The sequence below is a fragment of the Lepidochelys kempii genome, chromosome 25 (assembly GCF_965140265.1).
Source record: "Lepidochelys kempii isolate rLepKem1 chromosome 25, rLepKem1.hap2, whole genome shotgun sequence".
Taxonomy (NCBI): Eukaryota; Metazoa; Chordata; order Testudines; family Cheloniidae; genus Lepidochelys; species Lepidochelys kempii.
The window spans coordinates 7,246,876-7,270,000 of NC_133280.1; the positions used below are offsets into that span (position 1 = coordinate 7,246,876).

Genomic DNA, 23,125 nt, shown 5'->3' on the forward strand with positions numbered 1-23,125 from the left:
AATACATCGTAAAGCATAGTGCCTCTCATCTTTACAAAAAAATCAAGTGCTGGGTACAATTTATAATCAGACCCTTTGATTCTGTCTTAGAGCTGGGAAACAAACTGATCTCACTAATCCTGCTGGCCAGAGAAGAAAATTTACAAGGAGTTTAAATAGTTATTCACATAGCTTATTCATTAATGCACTGTACTGGGTTACTGGTTCGCTGGCTTACCCAAGATATTGGAGAAAAACATTGTTTTAGCTTGACCCGAAACAGATATTGGTTGCATTTTTCAGCAAAAATATTTAGTTTGAGCGTAACTTAAAAAAAAAAACAAACCTAAAATAGAAGTCAAATTTGAACAAAGCATTGTTTTGATATTTTTCAGTTCAAAACATTTCTCTTTGAAAATGTTGAAATGAAATGTTTTGATTTTTTCGAATTCCCACTCCCCCTGTGAAAAATATGGCAAATTCAAGAGTTTGTCTTTAAAAAAATAAAATAAAATTGAAGTAAAATTCAAAACAAAAAGCTGTTTCTATTTGAAAATAAATCAAAACATTTTGTTTCAAAAATGCCAAATCAAAATGTTTTTATTTTGTTTTTGGACTGAAACAAGTCAATGAATTCAATACAAATTCACCAAGTATTTTGATTGAGCCGAATCTGTATTTTCCAGCAAAAGAAAGTGGCCATTGAAATTTTTCACCCAGCTCTATTAATGAATAAGCTTCCCACCAATGGACATGTATTCAAATCTCATCTGAAGTTATGTAGTTTGAACCTTGTCCCCATCACAGAATCATCTGACAGTCTGTGCTTTAGAGATACATAAGATTAGAATGAGAAGGGGCTATTTTATAATAGGACAAAGGTACATTTATCAGAATTGCCCGGGGGTCTTGGACTAGAATCAATGGTTTAGATAATGGCATAGAGAGGACACTTACAAAGTTTGCGAACGATACCAAGCTGGGATGGGTTGCAAGTGCTTTGGAAGACAGGATTAAAATTCAAAATGATCTGGACAAACTGGAGAAATGGTTGGAAGTAAATAGGATGAAATTCAAGAAGGACAAATGCACTTAGAAAGGAACAATCCATTGCACACATACAAAATGGGCGATGACTGCCTAGGAAGGATTACTGCGGAAAGGGATCTCGGGGTGATAGTGGATCACCAGCTACTGTGATAAGCTCAGGACAGACAGCTGCAAGGAGGGGATAGAAAACAGTCCCAGAAGGTTAAAAGGCCCTCCTCCCTGTCAACTGAGGAGGGGTGACTACAGGTCAATCAGGTTCACCTGAGAAGAGGGTTATCAGAGATCAATTAGGATCAGCTGGGAGGGAATTACCTGATCTCAGTTAGGATCAGCTGATTCCAACTAAGGGCTGCCTGAGACCTTTTTAAACCCTCCCCTGTTGAGAGAGAGGGGGAGAGAAGGAGTCATGCTGCCAGTAGGTTAGGAGCAGCAAGACAGTGAGCCTCACCAGGAGGGGAGGCTGCATTCCCTCCCATAAGGGAGAAAAACAAGGCCAAAAGACTGGCAGAGAGAAGGAACGGACTGCCCCTATGCAACCAAGAGGGACTGTTTTACCCAAGCCCATCTTGCCAAGGCTAAAAACAGCAGAGGCTGGTGAGACCAAGAAGGTGCCTTGCCACACTACATATGAGTGAACAGTGTAATGCTGTTGCAAAAAAAGCAAATATCATTCTGGGATGTATTAGCAGGAGTGGTGTAAGCTAGACACGAGAAGTAATTCTTCTGCTCTATCCACGCTGATTAGGCTTCAACTGGAGTATTGTGTCCAGTTCTGGGCGCCACATTTCAGGAAAGATGTGGACAAACTGGAGAAAGTCCAGAGGAGAGCAACAAAAATGATGCAAGGTCTAGAAAACATGACCTATGAGGAAATATTGAAAAAATTGAGTTTGTTTAGTCTGGAGAAGAGAAGACTGAAGGAGAACATGAGAATAGTTTTCAGGTACATAAAAGGTTGTTTCAAAGAGGAGGGAGAAAAACTGTTCTCCTTAACCTCTGAGGTTAGGACAAAAAGCAATGGGCTTAAATTACAGCAAGGGCAGTTTAGGTTGGACACGAGGAAAAACTTCTTAACAGTCAGGGTGGTTAAGCACTGGAATAAATTGCCTAGGGAGGTTGTGGAATCTCCATCATTAGAGATTTTTAAGAGCAGGTTGGACAAACACCTGTCAGGGATGGTCTAGATAATACTTAGTCCTGCCCATGAGTCAGGTCCCTTCCAGTTTTACGATTCTATGATTCTAGAATAGCAGTGGGAGCCAGAGGTCAGGGAGGTAGTGTGTTCAATGAGCTTTTTGTATGGGCAATTTCCTAAGCTCCTGCCAGCCCTAAATTGGGCTCAAGCAAATGCATGAAATTTTCATGCATTAAATTCACTCACACCATGATTTTAGAAGGGAATAATAAATTCTAATTCCTAATGTATCATTAATTAACTATGTTCATTACATTTCATAGATCTTAGAAAAATGCTTTGGATGAACTATTTGGTCCCCCCATCCTTTCCTCAATACCATGTTGGAGTGATATAGCCAGTGCTCCCCCATCACCATTCCACGATAGGCACCAGTTGCCAGTGCAATAACGTGGGGTTTGCAACTTTTATAAGGTTGCGACTAGGGTTGTGCTGGACCTGGAATTTCCATTTGGTGGAAAATTCCACTATTTTGAAGTTTGTTTTCATTCTGAATTGGAACAAAAATGTCAAATTTCAAAATATCCAGGGAAACAAAGTTTTTGGAAAAAAACATTGTTACAGGTTAATTAAAATGTTCTGTTTAGATAAACCTGAAACATGGTGCTATGATTTCAACGTCTAAACATTCGGTTATCATTTATAATAGAAAATAAATGTCAAAGCAAAGAAGTCATTTTCAAATGAAAAATCAAAACGTTCTACTCCAAAAAAGTGGAAATGCAACGTTTCAATCTCATTAATACACTTTGTTTTGATTTTTTTCCAAAAGAAAATTCCGTCCAAAGCACATGCTCCTGCAGAAAGCTTTGATTTAGAAGAAATGGCATTTTCTGATGGAAAAAACACTTTGTCAATAAATTTGCGACCAGTTTTATGCATAATCTCATGCACATTTGTTCACAGTTAAGTCCTCCTCAATTGCTGCTCTGAATATTTTGCCTGTGTTTACATGCTGTCAAAGTCAGATTCAGGACTCACATAATTTGTCAGACCACTCTGTTTATTAGCAAAGTGCTTTGCTAATGCACCCAGATGTGAGCCCCTCTCTGAGGCTCAAGATAACTTATATATACAGCTAAGCCAAAGCCAATTTAACATCAGAGACAAAAGAAAGCAGAAACTGACAAATATACGTACATATCTTATTTGCATACTAACGTTTACCAATCTCCTAGCTCAGTAGGAGCTCTAAGTTAATTAGTTTGAGAACCCATTGTCTCACACTCCTTAATGTTTCTCTTCCTGACAACTATATTTCAACAAACCCTTCAAGTAGCATTTCTTTAATGAATTATAATTTCAACATAATTCATTCTACTTTCACAATGCCCCTTCAGTGGAGGCACCATGGGAATCACTAGAATAGTTTTTGGGGCTTCTGAGGAACAACACATGCCATTGTTTAAGCAAATTAACATAAACCAGAAACCAAGAGACAGGGAATGGGTCTATGACAAATGCCAGTGACTCCTTTGGAGATCAAGGTCTACAGTTTGAGAACCAGTGCAGTAAAACACACAGAGACAATTGCTTTCACCATCCCCTCTAAGGCAGAAGAACTGAAAACATAGTGTTATATCGAACAGTAGACAGATGTTACATCTAATGATGGGAGGATGGCCCTTACAGCATGAATTTGTGAAAACGAGGATCAAGGCGAATATTCTCTAGTCTGTAGCTTATGGGGTTGCCTGCTTGTTTGCCTATATATCTTTTCTTATAGGTTTCTTATTTTCTTATGGTTTCGATGGTTTGTTTTATTATAATAGGTTTATAAGTTTAAATTAAAGTAATTTGGCTGTAACGCAAGGGACCTACAGGTGACATCCTGTATGTTGAGCCAAGGCAAAGTTAGCATATATATGTCTGGGATCTTTCACCTAGATAGACAGTGATGAGTTAAAGCATAAGGTCCATATATGGCTGCAACCTTTAACATAGATAGCTAAAGGATGTGTTGAAGCAGGTTGGTATAGAGGGCTTTCCTAAGTTCATACCCTCTATAAACAGGTACACCGCAAGGAAAGAACTGAAATAACCAGAAGGACAAAAATAACAAATGTGAGAATGATTGAATATCATTAATATGCATGTATGTGTCATCAATATGTACAATACCAGCCTATGGAGGAAGTGTCACATTTTGGTGGGCAAGGAAACTAAGTTTGGACATAGAAGGGGGGCTCAAGCACCCATAACCTATAAGAGGGGTGACCCACCATGCCAAGCAAGTTGTTTATCTGAGCTTCAAAAGGTTGTTTTCAAAGTTTTCTAAGCTCCAAGCTTCTTCGTTCTTAGTTCTTTGTTTTACTAGAGTCTATTAGTTTGTGAGTTCTTCATTTTAAGGTTTAAGCCAGTTAGTTCAGTAAAACTCTAAGTTAGCTTCAATAGCTCTTAGCCAGGGCCAACTCTAGGCTCCAGCAAACCAAGCACGTGCTTCAGGTGGCACATTTTCAGGGACGACATTCGGGCCACCCTTTTTTTTTTTTTTTGCATGGGGTGGCAAAAGGACTGGGACACTCAGGCTGGGGGCCGCCCCCCAGCGCCTCAGCCGGGGCTGGGCGAAGCAGCCCGAGCCGCCCAGGGGCTGCGGCAGGGCGGCCGGGAGCAGCAGCGGGGCCATAGAGGGGACCGGTGCCCGGGGCGCTGCCGTGCGGGGCCTGCGTCCCACTCTCTGGGGCTCTGCTCCCTCTGGGGCTGCCCTGCCCCGGCTCCTCAGCCCCCTGCCAGGGCGGTCCCCCCGGCTCTGCCCTCCTGAGTCCCGGCTGGTCCTGGAGGCGGGAGCCCCAGCTGGAGGGATCCTGGGCTGAGGTGTGGCCTGGGAGCCCCGCTGCTTACCCCGACCCTGCCAGCGCCGGACTGGCTGGGGCGGGGGGGAGGGGGGGAGCCCAGGGCTGGGGTGTGGGGCCGCCAAACATTGTTTAGCTTGGGGCGGCAAAAAACCTAGAGCCAGCCCTGCTCTTAGCTCGAGCTTCTTCTAAGCGCTGCACTTCCTACTCAAGAATTGAGGAACCTGGACCTGAACTCTTTTGGGACGCCAGAGGTGAGGCTGGTCCTTTGTCTCACCAGGTCATCAAGGAAGGGTGTGAGTATACTAATCAAAAGCTTTATAGTGCATAATATCACATGTATCTCTAGAATAATATTACTGCATTATGACAGGTTTCAGAGTAAGAAGATTACCCAGAAGTCACCTACTACAGGACAGGCCCAACAAAGAAAATAACAGAACGCCACTAGCCATCACCTTCAGCCCCCAACGCATCATCAAATACTCACCAGCAACCACACACCGCACAACAGAACCACTAACCCAGGAACCTATCCTTGCAACAAAGCCCGTTGCCAACTGTGTCCACATATCTATTCAGGGTACACCATTATAGGGCCTAATCACATCCGCCACACTATCAGAGGCTCCTTCACCTGCACATCTACCAATGTGATATATGCCACCATGTGCCAGCAATGCCCCTCTGCCATGTACATTGGTCAAACTGGACAGTCTCTACGTAAAAGAATAAATGGACACAAATCAGACATCAAGAATAATAACATTCAAAAACCAGTTGGCGAACACTTCAATCTCTCTGGTCACTTGATTGCAGACCTAAAAGTGTCAATTCTTCAACAAAAAACTTCAAAACCAGACTCCAACGGGAGACTGCTGAATTGGAATTAATTTGCAAACTGGATACAATTAGCTTAGGCTTGAATAGAGACTGGGAGTGGATGGGTCATTATACAAAGTAAAACTATTTCCCCATGTTTATTCCCCCCTCCACCCTCCACTGTTCCTCAGACGTTCTTGTTAACTGCTGGAAATGGTCCACCTTGATTATCACTATAAAAGGTCCCCCCCTCCTGCTGGTAATAGCTCACCTTACCTGATCACTCTCGTTACAGTGTGTATGATAACACCCATTGTTTCATGTTCTCTATGTATATAAATCTCCCCACTGTATTTTCCACTGAATGCATCTGACGAAGTGAGCTGTAGCTCATGAAAGCTTATGCTCAAATAAATTTGTTAGTCTCTAAGGTGCCACAAGTACTCCTTTTCTTATTTCTACAACATAATTCTAGAAATGCAGTTATACTGGATCCCTGCATGTCTCAGGGTCTGAAGACACTTGACCTTTTCTTGAATGCCTCACAAAACAGCCTAAGAATACAGTATAACCTCATACCTCCGGTGTCTATTGTTGCTTAATTGCAATGAGCTATAATGTCTCTCGTTGTCAACTCTGGTTTGTTTTTATCATCCACTGGTTCTTCCACCCCACCTGGCTCCCTTCACCATTCACTGGTTAACCATTTGATAGCTGAATAGTTGAGAGTCGTTGATTTCAAATCCAAGATCAGGGCTTGGATTTTAACCTTTCCAGAATTCAGAAGTATTTAGATCTGGGGTTTGGTTTCATCCCATTATCAAGACAGGGACCATTTGCAAAATTCATATTTTGAGTTTTAGAGCAAGCCAAAGGATTTCAAGGGTGTTCCCACTGCTAGCTAACATCCTTTAAATATAACACAAAAGTACATTGTACAAAGAGTACATGGTGCGTGACTTGCCTTCACCTCAAATGCCAGTTGCAATAGAATGAATCAGCAAAAGGGTTAATTTAATCTGTGGAACTGTGTCCCTGCAGAATTCTGGCCTATTTCCCCCACTCATTTCCAATACATGCCCTTTGGACTCTTAGTTACAGGATTTATTTCTGTTGTTTGCAAACTGAGAGGAAGGGGGGGAAAGAGAGAGAGAGAGAGAACAACCAAACTGGCACTTAGCAGAACAATGCAGCATTCCTCCTTTTAGCAATGCAGCTATGTAAGTATATTCATACTCACCGTACTGTGTAAAATTCAACCTTTCGAAATGCCCTTTTGCAGAGAATAGACACACATAGTTTACGAGTAGCTGCCTTTGACCGTCAATGACTCAAACTGGATTCAGCAAATTGATACCCTTTATAAAGTGTTTGTGTCTCTGCAAAGTTTACAGCTAGGTTTCCCAGCGAAGGAACAAAGGATATATTACATGGGAAAACCTGAATGTGAATCAGTGGCCTTTGAAGGTACACAGCACACTTTCTTCGTGTCCCCGCCTTTGGCTCAAGTGGCCCCTTTACTAATGTGTTCCTGATTAGTGGAAAAGCAAGGAAAACAGGCAGTGGAACTAGAGACTAAAATGATACGCCCTCTTTCCTCTGCACGCAGAATGCTAGGACTGGCTGAATAGTTTAGAAGCATATTTTTAAGACTAAAAATGCAGAATTTGGTTCTCTAGCATTAGTGGGGCCATGTTATGAATTATTCACGAGCACGGTGAAAATGTTTGTGGATCCCGAGTTTCACACAAACCTTGGCTTCTTCTGTGTTGTGTGCAGGGCTGAGCCTAGTGTCACTGTCCAGCAAATGAGAGGTGTTGAGAGCAACAGCTTCCCTTTGAAGATACGGGCAGGGGGAGGGCTAGCTCAGTGGGTTGAGCATTGGCCTGCTAAACCCAGGGATGTGAGTTCAATCCTTGAGAGAAGAGAAGATTCTGGAAGAATGTGGCACTGACAGACTGGCACTTACAAGGACTTTGGGTGGTGGGAGAAGATTCTGGAAGGGTGGGGCAGCTAAGTGAGGGGAAACAAACTGGCAGCAAGTCAGGGCTGTCACAGGGAACAGGGTGGCAGAGAAGTTTCTAGACTGTTAGGGCATTTCCATTGACTTCAGTAGGGCTTGGATCAGGACCTTGGCGAAGGAAGACAAGCTGTTCGTTTGGGGTATTATAGAGCCCCGGAGAAGCTAATGGGGGAGAAGGAGAATGGTCTGGAAGGGCATGGCTGTTAATAAACAGAGTGGGGAACACATTAGCCTCTTCTATCACTACTGAGGGAGACAACAGTGTAACCCACACACTTCCTGGGTGTGGTGCTCTGTCCCATCTAGTGTCACCAAGATCACTTAGAGAGAGATTAATGAGTCTGCTCTACAGCCTTAGCTAAGAACCATGTGGCTTTTAGCTCATGCCGTAGAGGCTAATGCATTTCCCAGAGGTTCGATCCTGCCCACCTGCCGAGTGGGGGTCTGTCGGCCTTACAAGAGCAGGGCCCCGGAAGCAGGTATCCTGCTCACTGAGTAGGGCTCATGTGTGTCCCCACTCAAATTTTCCCCTCAGTTTTACGGCACAGTTTGGGACTACTCTGGTCTCACTGGAAATGACAATTTTTGTTCAGGACTTTTGTGCTATTTCAGTGATATTTGCTACAAGAGCTGCCACCTCACTGGGGGCGGCGGGGGGGGGGGGGGGGGGAACTGGATCAGGAGACCCTGCTGAGTTTCTAAAACCTATTCTGCCAAGCCAGAGCAGAGAGACGGGCAATGTCATGGTTTCAGTATTGCCAACCTCAGATGTCCAAAAACCATGAGTCGGGCTCACCAAAAACCATGAGCTTGGCTTTAAAATCATGAGATTCTGTAAAAATGACAGATTTTGGTGTTCTTTTTATTTGCCTTCCGCTTTTTGAGGCTTTCAGGTGCCCTGGGGTCACATTTTGACGTTTTCTCCACAGCCATGAGGGCGAGAAACTTACTTTTTCTTTAAGAATGACAGCTGACATCATCACTGGACTCCAGGAGCTGGGGCTTTAAGGGAATTACCACAAGACTCATGACAGAATCACAGGCGTTGGCCACACTGCAGATTGTGCGTTCATTCAGATAAAAGCTCACTGTCATGCTCTAAAAGATGCCGCTAGAGCTACTTTGAAGCATTTCCACGATGAACCCATAACACAGGGTGTGAACTGGGGGAAGGAGCTGCAAAATTCAGCACCCTGTTTGTGGTGTCTGAGGAACTTTGGTTCCTTACTTAAGGCCACACAGTGAGGCAGTGAAATAGCTGGGAATGGCACAAAGGAGACCTGACTCCCTGTCTTTGCTCTACGGCCTGTCTGGATTATGGACTCTTAGTTACAGGATTTATTTCTGTTGTTTGCAAACTGAGAGGAAGGGGGGGAAAGAGAGAGAGAGAGAGAACAACCAAACTGGCACTTAGCTGAACAATGCAGCATTCCTCCTTTTAGTAATGCAGCTATGTAAGTATATTCATACTCACCGTACTGTGTAAAATTCAACCTTTTGAAATGCCCTTTTGCAGAGAATAGACACACATAGTTTACGAGTATCTGCCTTTGACTGTCAATGACTCAAACTGGATTCAGCAAATTGATACCCTTTATAAAGTGTTTGTGTCTCTGCAAAGTTTACAGCTAGGTTTCCCAGCGAAGGAACAGAGCAAAGGAACCTCTGAGTCAGGCAATTGCTTCCTCTGCAGGGCTTGGGAAAGAGCAGGAAGGAATAGGGCTGGGAAGCTAAGCCAGCAATTTAAGGGCCTGTTTTAGTAGCAGTTTAGGGTTGGGGATGCAGGAAAGTGTGGAAGGGTGTGTAATGTGTGTGGCAAGCTGGAAAGAAGATTCTGGAAGTGTGACAGTGGGTTGGTTACAGATTGGCAGTTAGTCGAGGATATCACAGAGATGGACGGGGTCAGGGAGGGCACTTTTTGGAAGGGCAGGGCAGTCAGCGCAGGGGAGATAAAGTAACAGTTAGTCAGGGGTGTCACAGGGAACAGGAGGGAAGAGAAAGTTTGGGAAGACTGGGGCAGTGAGGCAGATTGTCAGTTAGGGGTATCATAGCATCCCGAGGCAATTGGGAGAGAAAGTTCTAGAAGGGGAGGGCAGTTAATGAGGGGAGCTAGGCTGGCAATTAGAGATACCCTAGGGGTCAGGAAGAGCAGGACAAGTCATGAGGGAGAATCAGACTGCTTGGCAGCTAATCAGTGATTCTGTAGCAAACCGATATCTGAGTGGCATTAACTCTGTTTTATCTGATACCCTTTTTAAAAGGGCCACGGGCTTCTAGCACTTCCCTTTGTGTATCTATGCTCACAATAAACACTCACCAGGACATTTCACTCAGGGACTGTAGGTTTCCCGGACATTTCTGCTATCAATTTCTATGCTTAATAAGCAGTCAAGGGTCTGATTTGTCCAGAGGGGAAGCCCAGCAGTTTGTGAAGCTGCATGAGCTTTCAAATCAGTCTGTATCTGTAAAGGCTTCTGGCAATGTATTCTTCATACTGCACAGGCTTAGCACAGCACAGACACTTACATAATAGAAACTTTATTCCTATCTTTACTTCACTGCTTTGGAGCTACCTTAATTCCAGTAGGACAACACTTCTAAGTTCAAAATAACATACAACTAAATGGATAGATAAAAGATTCTGAAATTCTTGACAAAGTCACTTATTATTTATAGCTTATTTCAGTCCTCAGACATTTTCTAGGGACACGGCTGCTGTAACACAACTCACTCGAGCCTGATTATGTTATGCCTACGAGCTGGTTGCTATTTGGATTGGTGACATTTGCAATGTTGATTATCTGTGATAATTCTGCACTTGATAACTCTCTGACATTGCTGCGACCTGCAACGATTCTGCTAGTGTTATATAGACTCTCTGTTTCCCTTATCTACTTACCCCTGTATTGGTATTTTATTATCTAAATATGAAATTAGTTTTGCTTCAGACTTCTATAAAGTTTCCTTATTGTCTATGTCTTGACCTAGTATTGCATTGTGCTCCATTATCTAATTTAAGGGATACAATTCTGCCATCAATATTTAGTCCTATTTGTCATTCTGAAATATTTTTCTCTGAACTTCACTGTGCCTCCACAGAGATCTGAGTCAGTGATCTGAGAAGTCTTGGCTTTGACAGTGACAAGCACTTTTGGTCCTCAAACCCCCCGCACTGCATTTTTGGAATATTTGACCAAATGTTGGGAAATTACTTGTTTCCTGTTCTCAGCGACATCTAGTGCATAAGAACATAAGAAAGGCCATACTGGGTCAGACCAAAGGCTCCATCAAGCCCAATATCCTGTCTTCTGACAGTGGCCAATGCCAGGTGCCCCCAGAGGGAATGAACAGAACAGGTAATTATCAAGTGATCCATCCCCTGTCACCCATTCCCAGCTTCCAGCAAACAGAGGCTAGGGACACCATCCCTGCCCATACTGGCTAATAGCCATTGATGGACTTATCCTCCATGAACTTATCTAGTTCTTTTTTGAACCCTGTTATAGTCTTGGCCTTCACAACATCCTCCAGCAAGGAGAACCACAGGTTGAGAGGGTATTGTGTGAAAAAATACTTTCTTTTGTTTGTTTTAAATCTGCTGCCTATTAATTTCATTTGGTGACTCCTCGTTCTTATGTTATGAGAAGGAGTAAATAACACTTCCTTATTTACTTACTCCACACCAGTCATGATTTTATAGACCTCTATCATATCCCCCCTTAGTTGTCTCTTTTCCAAGCTGAAAAGCCCTCATTTATCTCTCTTCACATGGCAGCCGTTCCATACCCCTAATCATTCTTGTGGGCCTTTTCTGAACCTTTTCCAATTCCAGATATCCTTTTTGAGATGAGGTGACCACATCTGCACGCAGTATTCAAGATGTGAGCATACCATGGATTTATATAGAGGCAATATGATATTTTCTGTCTTATTATCTGTCCCTTTCCTAATGATTCCCAATATTCTGTTCGCTTTTTGACTGACGCCGCACATTGAGTGGATGTGTTCAGAGAACTATCCACGATGCCAAGATCTTTCTTAAGTGGTAACAGTTAATTTAGACCCCATAATTTTATATGTATAGTTGGGATTATGTTTTCCAACGTGCATTACTTTGCATTTATCAACACTGAATTTCATCTGCCATTTTGTTGCCCAGTCACCCAGTTTTGAGAGAGCCTTTAGTAGCTCTTTGCAGTCTGCCTAGGACTTAACTATCTTGAGTAGTTTTGTATCATCTGCAAATTTCGCCACCTCACTGATTACCCCTTTTTCCAGATCACTTATGAATATGTTGAATAGAACTGGTCCCAGTACAGATCCCTGGGGGGCACCACTATTTACCTCTCTCCATTCTGCAAACTGACCATTTATTCCTACCCTTTGTTTCCTGTCTTTTAACCAGTTACAAATCCATGAGAGGACCTTCCCTCTTATCCCATGACAGTTTACTTTGCTTAAGAGCTTTTGGTGAAGACCTTGTCCAAGGCTTTCTGAAAATCTAAGTATACCATATCCACTGCTTGTTGACCCCCTCAAAGAATTCTAGTAGATTGGTGAGGCATGATTTCCCTTTACAAAAACCATGTTGACTCTTCCTCAACAAATCATGTTCATCTATGTGTCCAATAATTCTGTTCTTTACCATATTTTCAACCAGTTTGCATGGTACTGAAGTCAGGCTTACCGGCCTATAATTGCCGGGATCACCTCTGGAGCCTTTTTTAAAAATTGGCGTCACATTAGCTGTCCTCCAGTCATTTGGTACAGAAGCTGATTTAAATGATAGGTTACATACCAGAGTTAGCAGTTCTGCAATTTAACATTTGAGTTCCTTCAAAACTTGGGTGAATAACATCTTGTCCTGGTGACCTGGGTGGTGGGTTTTGATTGAAATGCAACTATGTGGACTATTTATGCATACTCTACTATGTCACTTAATGCTGAAATATGCTTTGCATTAGTATTGCTGGCTCTGCAAATGGCTATAGCTCAGGTTATGTTCAATCAGCTTCTCACTGTGCATTACAGTATATTTTGTATTCAACATACAAGCCTAACTTTTATTAATTTCCCCCAACACATTTTCATCAACTTGTTCATATTGTCCTTCATCAAAACCATCTCTTCTATGCACAACTTTATTCTCTGCAACACACTACTGCATTCACTTCATCTTCTGCGACAACGGTGAATTTATTTAAAGGAACAACACCTAGGCAACCTTTAATAAACTGATAATATATTTTGCTAACTCTGAATGTTTGAATGGTGGGATGTGAGGGTTAGGATATGGAGACTGTGCTGTATGTTGCATGAAAAGTAACTTCAGATATATATGCTGTAAGGCCTTAGATTGATTTCTGACTGGTTTTTGGGTGTGAACACCTTCTACACTATTAGGAGTGGAAGGCATTGCTGTATATCAGGAGCAAAGGAATTGCCTCTAAAATTTGTAATAATTACTAGAATTCCACATATGACCACCATGGCATGATGTTTTGGGCAGTTGTTATATCCGCATTCCCCAAACATCACCCCCAGTGGGGCTGAGGCTATGGTGAGATTGATTTCATTGGGTTACATCCTAAGCAAGGCTACGAATCTGTCATGGATATTTTTAGTAAAAGTCAGGGACAGGCCAGGGGCAATAATGCAAAATTCATGGAAGCGCCTTGACCAGTCTCTGACTTTTACTAAAAATACCCATGACAAAATGGGGGTGCTTGGGCAGCTGAAGGCAGACTGGGAGCTCCAGGGTCCCCCTCCGCTGGTGACTCCGAGCTCCGGGGGTCCCCCCTGCCACCTGCAGTGGCTGGGAGCTCCCGGGGTCCCCCCTGCTGCCCACAGCGGCCCTAAGCTCCAGGGGTTCCCCCTGCCGCCCGTGGAGGTGGAAAGCTCTGGGCAATCCCCCTGCGGCCTGTGGAGGCGGAGAGACCCGGGGGTCCCCCCGTGCCGCCTGTGGAAGCGGAGAGGTCTGGGGGTCCCCATGGCAGCGGGGAGCAGCAGGCGTCCCCCGTGCCACCCGCGGTGGCAGGATGCTGCGGGGGTCTTCCTTGCCACCTCCCTGACTAAATTGCAGCCTTAATCATAAGGACTTCTCCCAAGGTTAAGAAATTGGCAGAGCAAGATCCTGATTCATGTTCACATGCAAACATGGTGGCAAAAATGAATAGAGACTATAACTATTCCTATTCATGAGTCTTATAATAAGTAGCAACCGTAGGTCATTAGAGGACTGTCCTCACCGTAAATCCTACCAGTCCCACAGGTTTTGGTTCTTTGTCTTGTGTTCCACATAAGTGATAATTTCACAGAAAGAAAATTACTGCTGCTCCCTCGGTGGCAGTCAAGCAGGGGACAGGCTGGGCTTTGAAGAGATTCTAACTGGATCTACCAGGTTTGGTACTTAAGGAAGACTTATTGACAGCCATGTAGATATTCTTAAGAGAAAGAAGGAAAACCCAAGATAAACCAGTTTATGACTTAGACATCTTTTGTATGTTTACGTGTAAAGAAACCCTGGCAGACTGATTAGCAAAACCAGCAGGGAGAGTTATGCAAGAGAAGGAAAATTAGAAGAAAATCTGACATTTGAAAACAACCACATCAACTAGAAAACAATGATGGAGGAGGATTTAAGGATTAAGGGAAACCCAGTAATAAACAGAGAGAAAACATTCAACCTTCTGTCAGCCAAAAAGGCCACTGGGAAACCAATCAGCTGAGGGGTCTGAAAACTCCCTGGTGTAGAGTGGTGTACTACACCTTAAAAGGTACAAAGCACAGATCTAAACCTAGTTTCACTCTTCACACAGAAACTTATGTAACCCTTCTGCCCATCAGAGTTGGCAGCAACAAGGGCCGGGTTCAATATCTAGGGGTTCCATTCCAATAACACAATGCAAACCGGCTCGAGCCCCCACCCAGTGACCTGGGACAAATATATACCACCCCCGCTGGGCGCCTCCAAGAGGCAATACTTCCCCTCTCGCAAGCACATAGTCTGAGTGTAACAAAAGTCTTTTAATAACAGAGAGAAACAATGTGGCATTATGTTGGGGAAACACCACCAACAGGATTCATAACACAACCCATGAGCAAAAACAACCCCACCCCAGGCAAATTGGGGCATGCCCTTTTCCCTTTGGTTCTTGAGTCCAGCAACCCCAAATCACCCAAAGTCCCAAAAGTCCAATGCCCCAAAAGTCTCTGTCCCTGGTCAGGGCAGCCCCAGAGTTCGAAAGTTTATCGGCGGAGCTTTACCTCCCAACCTGGGTGGAAATGGGACGGGGGTAAGAGGCACCTTACGTGATCTGAAGCTGACCGCCCCATAGCTCCATAGCGGCGCTCCGCTCCGCCAGCCGCCCCACGAACTCCTTCGCTCAGCTGCGCTCCGCTCCGCTCCGCCAGCCGCCCCACGAACTCCTTCGCTCAGCTGCGCTCCGCTCCGCTCCGCCAGCCGCCCCACGAACTCCTTCGCTCAGCTGCGCTCCGCTCCGCTCCGCCAGCCGCCCCATGAACTCCTTCGCTCAGCTGTGCTCCGCTCCGCCAGCCGCCCCACGAACTCCTTCGCTCAGCTCCACGGCCCACAAGCAGCTCCTGCCATCCACACACTGCTCCGCGTCGAACTGCTTCACCAGCCGTCCCGCAAACTGCTCCACAATATATCTTCAGGCTCCCCCACTACTTAACACAACACTCAGTGATTTCAGCTCTTAGGTGAATTCAGCTTATAGTAGGGGAGCCCCAGTGCTGGTGCACTGTCAGCCCAAAGTGAGCTCAGCAGCCTATAACTAGACTTCTAATGAAATCAAAATTAGCTCTGATATTCCACAGTGGAGAGAGGAGGAAGTGCAATCAGCATGTAAGGCCCTCACCAAGGGGCCCATGCCACCAAGTATTAATACTTGTCCCCAGCCTCTCTCCATTCACACAGTTTTGGAACCCATGACCCTTGCCTAGCGAGTGCTACTTAGTTGATGGTGAATCCCTCCATCATAACAAAAGGCCACGTACAGTTCCAAGCACAGTTCCCATAATCAGGGTAATAACAATTTATTCTTCCTGTCCCAATAACAGAGACACTGGGGATCCCACAGCAGCCAAAGTGACCATTTGGGCAGCTATGGTCTCATTCTAGGCGGGGTGGGTGTGCCTATGCAAATGAGATCGGCCCCTGAAGTTCTTTTCCACAACTTGCCACACCTCACCACCAGATGTCAGGGTGGAGCTCATCCTGACACTGCTTACACTTCATCTTGGGGGTGCAGAGTACAGATGTTTTAAGAGGAAAGAACACAACCACTCAATGTAGACAGTAGCTTAGCCAACTAAGGACAAAATTAGGGGAAGGGTAGACTAGCATAACTGTGTACAATCATATGAAAAATATAAACACCAAGGAAGGGACACATGGCTTAGGGGTATCATAATGGCGTATAACTAAGAGTAATGGGATGAAATTAATCAAGGGAAAATGCAGGCTGAATATCATGAACATTTCCACTATTGTTGGGGTAGTAGCACCTAGGGTCCCGGCTGAGTCTGGGGGCCCTTTGTTCTAGGCACTGTACAAATACATAGCAAGAGAGTTCCCACTTACACTCTAAATACCCAAGACAGACAAACGACGGGACCAAAAACAAAGGCGCAAAGACGTGGGAGTGTCTTGCCAAGGGCACGCAGTAAATCAGTGGCAGAACTGAGAACTCTGGTATAGTGATAGAACCCAGTATAATGCTCTAGCCACTGGACCCCACTGCCTCTCCTACGGTGAAATCTATCTGAAATGCTGGCGGTCCCATTGCTGAAGACATTCATACATCATCTTTTCTCTGAGGATCTCACATCACTTCATGAACTTTTAACCAATTCTCACATCCTTGTGAGGTAGGTAGCATATTTCTGCACTCATAGGAGAGGTGCATTTATGACTAGAGATGTTAAAATGATTTGCCTAAGGTTGCAAAGCAAGTTAATAGACAAATCAATAAGAGAACCCAGGAGCCCTGACTTCTAGCTCTGTGCTCTGCCCACTAGAGACTGATGTGAAGAGTAAAAACATGTTGTATTAAGTCTTCCAAGATTGCAGAGAGATAGTCTATGGGAGCAGCCTTGGCCTAACCATTGATAACCATTTGTGTTAGACTAGGATAAGAACCATTATGATGAGGTTCAATAAGGATAAGTGCAGGGTCCTGCAATTAGGACGGAAGAACCCAATGCACAGCTACAGACTAGGGACCAAATGGCTAGGCAGCAGTTCTGCGGAAAAGGACCTAGGGGTGACAGTGGACGAGAAGCTGGATATGAGTCAGCAGTGTGCCCTTGTTGCCAAGAAGGCCAATGGCATTTTGGGATGTATAAGTAGGGGCATAGCGAGCAGATCGAGGGACGTGATCGTTCCCCTCTATTCAACATTGGTGAGGCCTCATCTGGAGTACTGTGTCCAGTTTTGAATGAGGGGGGATTTGATAGCTGCTTTCAACTACCTGAAAGGGGGTTCCAAAGAGGATGGCTCTAGACTGTTCTCAATGGTAGCAGATGACAGAACGAGGAGTAATGGTCTCAAGTTGCAGTGGGGGAGGTTTAGATTGGATATTAGGAAAAACTTTTTCACTAAGAGGGTGGTGAAACACTGGAATGCGTTACCTAGGGAGGTGGTAGAATCTCCTTCCTTAGAGGTTTTTAAGGTCAGGCTTGACAAAGCCCTGGCTGGGATGATTTAACTGGGAATTGGTCCTGCTTTGAGCAGGGGGTTGGACTAGATGACCTTCTGGGGTCCCTTCCAACCCTGATATTCTATGATTCTATGATTCATTGACCAAAGTCTACCATAGATTGGTTGTGATGTATGAATTACCAGTAAAAATGTAATCTGTACTATTCAGATAAATCATTATTAGCAACAGCTGTATCATTTCCACAAAATGAATGGACAGGAGAAAACATTGACCTCCTGAGGTCTCTTCCAACCCTAATATTCTATGATTACCTAATAAGCCATTTACGGCCGTTGGTGCTCTTAGTACTAAAATGGATTATAATGGCCAGAGCTCCAGGGTGGGCGGCTCAGAGACAGCAAAACGGGCAGTTTGAGAGGGCCCTGAATCCTGTTTGAGAGGGCCCTGAATCCTGAGTGGTGTTGTGACCCTTTGCAACAGGTTGCAATATCGCTCATTGAAATTTGGCCTGGTGGCCCCTCTGTCACAATGGTGGGGTGGCTGGGCCAAACTTGAGTGCACTGCGACCCTATGTGCCATGTCACAATGCCTGGAACGTGGAGCCAGGCTGAATCCTTCAAGACAGGAGTTGAGTGCTGCCAGAATCTGCCAGAAAATAATGGCATTGTATAAAGCTCTGTGGGAAAGACTTGAAGATTTTGGGAAATGCTGAACATTGTATAAATAAATATCTCATATGTATTAACAGTTTACGAAACTGACATTAATGTGTTGCTCATTAACATGTTTTTGTTTTGTTTTTTCACTTATTTTAAATAAAGTATGAATTTATTTCCCAAAGCTTACAACTTCAAACAGTATTCCTTTCTCTGCAGCTGTTCGAAAAGTTTTGAAAGTTTTAGGAACATTTTGAAGACTGGGTTTGCACAGATAGTAGAGGGTGAGATTTTAAAAATCCACAATCTCTAAATTAGGAACTGGGATTTTCTGTTAAATAGTTTGACTGAAATATCTCAATCCACAAAAAGAAAAGGAGTACTTGTGGCACCTTAGAGACTAACCAATTTATTTGAGTATAAGCTTTCATGAGCCACAGCTCACTTCATCGGATGCATTCAGTGGAAAATACAGTGAGGAGATTTATATACACACAGAACATGATAAAATGGGTGTTATCATACACACTGTAAGAAAAGTGATCACTTAAGAAGAGCTATTACCAGCAGGAGAGCGGGGCGGGGGGGCGTGTTGGAAAAAAAACCTTTTGTAGTGATAATCAAGGTAGGCCAATTCCAGCAGTTAACAAGAACGTCTGAGGAACAGTGGGGGGTGGGGGGGGAAATAAACATGGGGAAATAGTTTTACTTTGTATAATGACCCATCCACTCCCAGTCTCTATTCAAGCCTGAGTGAATTGTATCCAGTTTGCAAATTAATTCCAATTCAGCAGTCTCTCGTTGGAGTCTGTTTTTGAAGTCTTTTTGTTGTAATATTGCAACTTTTAGGTCTGTAATCAAGTGACCAGAGAGATTGAAGTGTTCTCCGACTGGTTTATGAATGTTATAATTCTTGACATCTGATTTGTGTCCATTTATTCTTTTACATAGAGACTGTCCGGTTTGACCAATGTACATGGCAGAGGGGCATTGCTGGCACATGATGGCATATATCACATTGGTAGATGTGCAGGTGAACGAGCCTCTGATAGTGTGGCTGATGTGATTAGGCCCTACAATAATGTCATGGCAAACCTGGTGGCTGAACTTTGTGACTTTGTTCTCACTAATAACTATTTCACATTTGGGGACAATGTATACCTTCAAATCAGCGGCACTGCTATGGGTACCCGCATGGCCTCACAGTATGCCAACATTTTTATGGCTGACTTAGAACAATGCTTCCTCAGCTTTCGTCCCCTAATGCCCCTACTCTACTTGTGCTATATTGATGACATCTTCATCATCTGGACCCATGGAAAAGAAGCCCTTGAGGAATTCCACCATGATTTCAACAATTTCCATCCCACCATCAACCTCAGCCTGGACCAGTCCACCCAAGAGATCCACTTCGTGGACACTACAGTGCTAATAAGCGATGGTCACATAAACACCACCCTATACCGGAAACCTACTGACCGCTATTCCTACCTACATGCCTCCAGCTTTCACCCAGACCACACCACACGATCCATCGTCTACAGCAAAGCTCTACGATACAACCGCATTTGCTCCAACCCCTCAGACAGAGACAAACACCTACAAGATCTCTATCAAGCATTCTTACAACTACAATACCCACCTGCTGAAGTGAAGAAACAAATTGACAGAGCCAGAAGAGTACCCAGAAGTCACCTACTACAGGACAGACCCAACAAAGAAAACAGAACGCCACTAGCCATCACCTTCAGTCCCCAACTAAAGCCTCTCCAACGCATCATCAAGGATCTATAACCTATCCTGAAGGATGACCCATCACTCTCACAGATCTTGGGAGACAGGCCAGTCCTTGCTTACAGACAGCCCCCCAACCTGAAGCAAATACTCATCAGCAACCACACACCACACAACAGAACCACTAACCCAGGAACCTATCCTTGCAACAAAGCCCGTTGCCAACTATGTCCACATATCTATTCAGGGGACACCATCATAGGGCCTAATCACATCAGCCACACTATCAGAGGCTTGTTCACCTGCACATCTACCAACGTGATATATGCCATCATGTGCCAGCAATGCCCCTCTGCCATGTACATTGGCCAAACTGGACAGTCTCTACATAAAAGAATAAATGGACACAAATCAGATGTCAAGAATTATAACATTCATAAACCAGTCGGAGAACACTTCAATCTCTCTGGTCACTCGATTACAGATCTAAAAGTCACAATATTACAACAAAAAGACTTCAAAAACAGACTCCAACGAGAGACTGCTGCATTGGAATTAATTTGCAAACTGGATACAATTCACTCAGGCTTGAATAGAGACTGGGAGTGGATGGGTCATTACACAAAAGTAAAACTATTTCTCCATGTTTATTTTCCCACTCCCCCACCCCCCACTGTTTCTCAGACATTCTTGTTAACTGCTGGAAATGGCCCACCTTGATTATCACTACAAAGGTTTTCTTCCCAACCCCCCTCCCCCCCCCCCGGCCCCGCTCTCCTGCTGGTAATAGCTCATCTTAAGTGATCACTCTCCTTACAGTGTGCATGATAATACCCATTTTATCATGTTCTGTGTGTATATAAATCTCCTCACTGTATTTTCCACTGAATGCATCTGATGAAGTGAGCTGTAGCTCACGAAAACTTATGCTCAAATAAATTGGTTAGTCTCTAAAGTGCCACAAGTCCTCCTTTTCTTTTTGTGAATACAGACTAACATGGCTGCTACTCTGAAACCTATCTCAATCCAGATTTTCAGTTCATCAGTATTTTAAGTCAATGTTGCTAAAGAAAATTCCAAAATTACCACAAGCATTACCTAAAATAATACTAGATTATTGAAATTAATAGTGCTGCAGATTAATTTATTATGAATGCAGACAGCTTTAATGAAACTTAAATTTTACATATTATAGAGCAGCTACCTTTCCATTGTAAGCCTCATTTTTACTATGCCCATGAACTCCCCTCTCCCCCAACACCAAAAATACGATTTCTGCCTCACATTTCTCATTTGTGGTATCCTTACCAATGAGAACATTTTCTTGGAAAGTTTCAAATTTTAGCAGACTTCTTTGGAAGATGTGAGAGTTTAAATAATGAGGCTTTTCGCTAAGTAACCTCATGATTATTTATGTATTTATTTATCTTGGAATCTTGGAAGGCCATATTTCAGAATCCGCTTGATGTATTAAACAAGAAAAAAAAATTTTCAATCGCTCTTCCATGAAAAAATAATTCCTTTGAGTAATTTTCTGAGACTGCAGTGAATAACTGTAAAACTAATCATAATCTTCAGAAAATTACTCAGCCTTTTTAAAGTCCACTGTCAAACCATTGCAGTTTATAAAGGCTGAGATACCTGTCTTGTAAGACTTTTAGAAGCTGCAGGGAAAGTCTGTGAATTTCATAAATCTTGGACCTGAACCTGGTCACATAAAAGTCTTTAAGTGAAAAGAACATAAGTAATTTTAATATATTTACAAACTTAACAAGCTTTGTTAGAATGCTGTAGTTTTACAAGAAAGGAACTAAACCTGGAAAGGCAAGAAATTGAAGGTTAGATCGTGTCTTTGGAATCATGCCTCCAAGGTACCACCCTCCTTTCCCTTGGGCACTGACAACAGCTCTCTGTGGTCTAGGGCTCCATGAGTGGTAATAAGGTGGGCCACGGGCAGAATACACATCTTCTCACCCTATAACCAATGGAAACAGTAAAGTTAATGCAGATAGAGCCCACTCTCCACTGAGGAATCCCTTTAAATGAGGTCCTAGAGGCAGGTGCTGAATGTGGAGTCCTTGGTCGCATATACAGGTAGCTGGAAGAGAGTCAAAATGGCCCTGTAACCTCACTGCCCACAGTCACATTTCCATGACAATACCTCTGGCCTGGCCCCTGCACCTGTGGGGGTGGGCAGGAGAATTCCCCAGGGGCCACAACGGCTGGCTTCATGGGCCCTTTTCTGTTGGCAGATCTGGAGTAAAGGGGCCGCTGGGAAGTAATGAACTGGACCCCAACTCAACTACTTGTGTTTTCTGACCCTCCCAAAGGTGGTCAAGAAGGTGAGAAGCTAGACTTTTTCTTTGAAAAAAAGATTTTAAAAAATGGCGACTTGGTGTCCTAGTCACTGGACATATTCCCAGAAAGGAATCCTACAGATTCCCAGTTTCACACCCAAGCTGTTCTGGCCCTCAAGAGGAGGAGATACTTCTTGTGACAAAAAGAAAAAGGAATTCACAATGATCACAAGCCTGCTGACCTCATGCTGGATTTTTCTCTAACACCAATTTGACAGGGAGTAACTCCACTGAAGTCCAGAGAGTGTGAGTAAAAGGAGACTGAAGCCACTGGTCTGGCATTGAATCAGCAGCCCAGGGAGGAAGGATTCCAGATCCCATCATCCATTCCTTTGGTACCCAGTTGTTTAGTGAATAGTGTCATCGTCACCTGACTTCTCCCACGTTGGAGTGGTCCCTGAAGCACTGTGGTCATCCAGCTTTGTTCCTGGTAGTGTGCCACGTCCACCAAGACTTCAGAGGAGCTTCAGCTGCTGGGCCTTAAAGCACCTGATGGGTCCCCCACAGCTGCTTTACTAAATGACAACTGCCATGCACATCCCAGGGCCCCCAGACACCCTGTCTCTGTGTCATTCTCCTCTCAACTGTCCTGGAACCTTCCCTTCCCGATGGCCGATAATGCTTCGCCCAGGAAAGAGAAGAAAAGCAGAAGATGTATTCTTAGCAGATACATCGTATTGTCCTCTGCTGATTAAGGGCTGCTCTGCTGATTCTTCACATTAGTTACATTTTTAGTCATTCTATATTCATATAAGCACTTTACCTAATACTGTATTTTGGGAGAACTTCCTTCTCAGCAGAGATCATTGCGGCATACACAGTGCATGGGTT

The 23,125-nt window shown here is 43.9% G+C and overlaps 1 protein-coding gene across 4 annotated transcripts in view; it reads right to left on the reverse strand.

Moving 5' to 3' along the window:
• The window catches only part of LOC140903232 (uncharacterized), a 252,585-nt gene that overhangs the window by 66,323 nt on the left and 163,137 nt on the right, over positions 1–23,125 (reverse strand). For 2 of the 4 annotated variants that reach the window (XM_073324189.1, XM_073324184.1), the window contains exon 1: positions 6,418–6,457. The exons of 1 other annotated variant lie outside the window; for it this stretch is intronic. The gene's annotated coding sequence lies outside the window, so the exon portion shown is untranslated. Of the gene's footprint in view, positions 1–6,417; positions 6,458–7,078; positions 7,202–23,125 lie in introns of those variants that run through there. One more of the 4 variants, XM_073324185.1, reaches the window with a different exon arrangement.